The sequence below is a fragment of the Arachis hypogaea genome, chromosome 16 (assembly GCF_003086295.3).
Source record: "Arachis hypogaea cultivar Tifrunner chromosome 16, arahy.Tifrunner.gnm2.J5K5, whole genome shotgun sequence".
Taxonomy (NCBI): domain Eukaryota; kingdom Viridiplantae; phylum Streptophyta; class Magnoliopsida; order Fabales; family Fabaceae; genus Arachis; species Arachis hypogaea.
Window position 1 is genome coordinate 66,730,495 of NC_092051.1, and position 4,892 is coordinate 66,735,386.

At 42.0% G+C, this 4,892-nt stretch overlaps 1 non-coding gene across 1 annotated transcript; it reads left to right on the forward strand.

The window, feature by feature from the left end:
• The first annotated feature begins 3,861 nt into the window (after window positions 1-3,861).
• Window positions 3,862-3,969, forward strand: LOC112761569 (small nucleolar RNA R71). The gene has a single exon (XR_003181958.1). It is a non-coding gene; the product is annotated as a small nucleolar RNA R71 (small nucleolar RNA).
• The last annotated feature ends 923 nt before the right edge of the window (window positions 3,970-4,892 follow it).

Consider the following 4,892-nt stretch of genomic DNA (forward strand, 5'->3'; position numbering starts at 1 on the left):
CATAAAAACTAATGAAAACGTCCCTAAAAGTAACTAGATCCTACTAAAAACATACTAAAAACAATGCCAAAAAGCGTATAAATTATCCGCTCATCAATAAGCACATAGCATAGAAAATGAAAAATAGAAGAAATAAGAACAAGGAATGAATCCACCTTAGTGCTGGTGGCATTTCCTTCTTGAGGAACCAATGATGTCCTTGAGCTCTTCTATGTCTCTTCCTTGTCTTTGTTGCTCCTCCCTCTTTGCTTTTTGATCATCTCTTATTTCATGGAGCATGATGGAGTGCTCTTGATGTTCCACCCTTAGTTGTCCCATATTGGAACTCAATTCTCCTAGGGAGGTGTTGATTTGCTCCCAATAGTTTTGTGGAGGAAAGTGCATTTGAGGCATTTCCGGGATCTCATGGTGATGAGCTTCATACGCCTCTTGAGCTCCATGAATGGGCTCTCTTGCTTGCTCCATCTTTTTCTTAGTGATGGGCTTGTCCTCTTTAATGAGGATATCTCCCTCTATGTCAATTCCAGCCGAATTGCATAGGTCGCAGATGAGGTGAGGAAAGGCTAACCTTGCCATAGTGGAGGACTTGTCAGCCACCTTGTAGAGTTCTTGAGGTATAATCTCATGAACTTCCACCTCTTCTCCAATCATGATGCTATGGATCATGATGGCCCGGTCTATAGTAACATCAGACCGGTTGCTAGTGGGAATGATTGAGCATTGAATGAACTCCAACCATCCTCTAGCTATAGGCTTGAGGTCCAATCTTCTTAGTTGAACCGGCTTGCCTTTGGAGTCAATCTTCCATTGAGCTCCTTCTACACATATGTCCATAAGGACTTGGTCCAACCTTTGATCAAAGTTGACTCTCCTTGTGTAGGGGCGTGCGTTCTCTTCTATGTTTGGCAAGTTGAACGCCAACCTCACATTTTCCGGACTAAAATCTAAGTATTTCCCCCGAACCATTGTAACATAGTTCTTTGGATCCGGGTTCTTACTTTGATCATGGTTCTTGGTGATCCATGCATTGGCATAGAACTCTTGAACCATTAGGATGCCGACTTGTTGGATGGGATTTGTTAGAACTTCCCAACCTCTTCTTTGAATTTCATGTCGGATCTCCGGATACTCATTTCTTTTGAGTTTGAAAGGGACCTCAGGGATCACCTTCTTCTTGGCCACAACATCATAGAAGTGGTCTTGATGGGCTTTGGAGATGAACCTTTCCATCTCCCATGACTCGGATGTGGAAGCTTTTATCTTCCCTTTCCCTCTTCTAGAGGATCCTCCGGTCTTAGATGCCATCAATGGTAATGGAAAAACAAAAAAAAACTATGCTTTTACCATACCAAACTTAGAATATTGCTCGCCCTCGAGCAATAAACAAAAGAATAGAAGAAGAAGAAGAAGAAATATGGAGAGGGAGAGGGAGATGTGGTTTCGGCCAAGAGGAGTGTAGAGGGGTGTGTTGTGTGAATTTGATGAAGAATGGAGGTCTTTATATAGGGAAGGGAGGGGGGGTTAAGGTTCGGCCATATGGGTGGGTTTGGGTGGGAAATTGGTTTTGAATTTTGAAGGTAGGTGGAGTTTATGAGGTAGGTTTATGGGGAAGAGTGGATGGGTGTGAGTGGTGAAGAGGTGATGGGGAAGAGAGTTAATGGGGGTTGTGTGAAAGAGAGTGGTGAGAAGAAGTGAGTGGAGGTAGGTGGGGATCCTGTGGGGTCCACAGATCCTGAGGTGTTCAAGGATTTACATCCCTGCACCCATTAGGCATGTAAAAATGCCTTTGTACCCAACTCTGGGCGTTCAGCGCCAGGCTGGTGGCCATTTTGGGCATTCAACGCCCATTTGTGTGCCATTTCTGGCGTTGAACGCCAGAACCATGCCTGTTCTGGCGTTCAGCGCCCAGAAGCTGCCCATTTTGGGCGTTCAGCGCCAGCACCATGCTCTGTTCTGGCGCTGAACGCCAGACAGATGCTCCTCCAGGGTGTGATTTTTCTTCTGCTGTTTTTGATTCCGTTTTCAATTTTTATATTTATTTTGTGTCTCCACATGATCATGAACTTACAAAGACATATAAATAAGAAAAATATAGTTAGATAAATAAAAATTGGGTTGCCTCCCAACAAGCGCTTCTTTAATGTCAATAGCTTGACAGTGGGCTCTCATGGAGCCTCACAGATGTGCAGAGCTTTGTTGAGACTCTCCAACACCAAACTTAGAGTTTGGATATGGGAGTTCAACACCAAACTTAGAGTTTGGTTGTGGCCTCCCAACACCAAACTTAGAGTTTGACTGTGGGGGCTCTGGTTGACTCTGCCTTGAGAGAAGCTTTTTCTGCTTCCTCTCCATGGTTGCAGAGGGAGATCCTTGAGTTTTAAACACAAGGGAGTCCTCATTCTATTGAAGGACTATTTCACCTCTGTCAACATCAATCACAGCTCTTGCTGTGGCCAGGAAAGGTCTTCCTAGGATGATGGATTCATCCTCTTCCTTTCCAGTATCCAGGACTATGAAATCAGTAGGGATGTAAAGGCCCTCAACCTTTACTAGCACATCCTCTACTTGTCCATAAGCCTGTTTTCTTGAGTTGTCTGCCATCTCTAATGAGATTCTAGCAGCTTGCACCCCATAGATTCCCAGTTTCTCTATTACAGAGAGGGGCATGAGGTTTATTCCTGAACCAAGGTCACACAGAGCCTTAAAGATCATGGTGCCTATGGTACAGGGTATTATGAACTTTCCAGGATCCTGTCTCTTCTGAGGCAATGTCAGTTGATCCAGATCACTTAGTTCATTGATAAACAAGGGAAGTTCAACTTCCCAAGTATTAATGCCAAATAATTTGGCATTCAGCTTCATGATTGCACCAAGAAACATGGCAGTTTGCTCTTCAGTAACATCCTCATTCTCTTCAGAAGAGGAATAGTCATCAGAGCTCATGAAGGGCATAAGGAGGTTCAATGGAATCTCTATGGTCTCTAGATGAGCCTCAGAGTCCTTTGGTTCCTCAGAGGGAAGCTCCTTAATGATCACTGGACGTCCCAGGAGGTCTTCCTCCTTGGGATTCACGTCCTCTCCTCTCCTCACAGGTTCGGCCATGGTGCTTATGTCAATGGCCTTGCACTCTCCTTTTGGATTCTCTTCTGTATTGCTTGGGAGAGTACTAGGAGGGATTTCAGTGATCCTTTTACTCAGCTAGCCCACTTGTGCTTCCAGATTTCTAATGGAAGATCTTGTTTCATTCATGAAACTTACAGTGGCCTTGGATAGATCAGAGACTAGATTTGCTAATTTAGAAGCATTTTGTTCAGAGTTCTCTGTCTGTTGCTGAGTGGATGATGGAAAAGGCTTGCTATTGCTAAACCTGTTTCTTCCACCATTATTAAAGCCTTGTTGAGGCTTTTGATCCTTCCATGAGAAATTTGGATGATTTCTCCATGATGAGTTATAGGTGTTTCCATAAGGTTCACCTAAGTAATTCACCTCTGCTATTGCAGGATTCTCAGGATCATAAGCTTCTTCTTCATAAGAAGCCTCTTGAGTACTGTTCGATGCAGCTTGCATTCCATGCAGACTCTGAGAGATCATATTGACTTGCTGAGTCAATATTTTATTCTGGGCCAATATGGCATTCAGAGTATCAACTTCAAGAACTCCCTTCTTCATAGGCGTCCCATTACTCACAGGATTCCTTTCAGAAGTGTACATGAACTGGTTATTAGCAACCATGTCAATGAGTTCTTGAGCTTCTGCAGGCATTTTCTTTGGGTGAATGGATCCACCTGCAGAAGTGTCCAGTGACATCTTTGATAGCTCAGATAAACCATTATAGAATATATCCAGGATGGTCCATTCTGAAAGCATGTCAGAAGGAAACTTTTTGGTCAACTGTTTGTATCTTTCCCAAGCTTCATAGAGGAATTCACCTTCTTTCTGTTTGAAGGTTTGAACATCAGCTCTAAGCTTGCTCAGCTTTTGAGGAGGAAAGTACTTGGCTAAGAAAGCCGTGACCAGCTTATCCCAAGAGTTCAGGCTGTCTTTGGTTGAGAATCCAACCATAATCTAGCTCTGTCTCTTACAGCAAAAGGGAAAAGCATGAGCCTGTAGACTTCAGGATCTACTCCATTAGTCTTAACAGTATCACATATCTGCAAGAATTCAGTTAAGAACTGAAAAGGATCTTCAGATGGAAGTCCATGAAACTTGCAGTTCTGCTGCATCAGAGAAACTAATTGAGGTTTCAGCTCAAAGTTGTTTGCTCCAATGGCAGGAATGGAGATGCTTCTTCTATGTAAATTGGAATTAGGTGCAGTAAAGTCACCAAGCATCTTCCTTACATTATTATTATTTTCGGCTGCCATCTCCTTTTCCTGTTCAAAAATTTCTAAAAGGTTATCTCTGGATTGTTGTATTTTAGCTTCTCTTAGTTTCCTTTTTAGAGTCCTTTCAGGTTCTGGATCTGCTTCCACAAGAATGTTCTTATCCTTGCTCTTGCTCATATGACAAAGAAGAGGGCACTGAAAAATAATAATAATAGGAATCCTTTATACCACAGTATAGGGATTCCTTTGTGAGTGAAAGAAAAGAGGGGGACAAAGAGTGTGATGTAAAGAAAGAAACACAACTGTGAGGATGGCAGAGATGTGAGATGAGATGTTAGGATATGAATGAATAAATAGAATAAGATGGGAGAGGGAGAATTTTCGAAAATATTTTTGAAAAAGAGTTAGTGATTTTCGAAAATGGTTTTTGAAAAAATGTTAGTTAGTTAGTTGAAACAAATTTTGAAAAGATAAGGAGTTAGGAAGTTAGAAAAGATATTTTGAAAAGATATTTTTTTTTTTGAAAAAGGTAAGATAAGAAGATATTTTAGAAACTAGTTTTGAAAA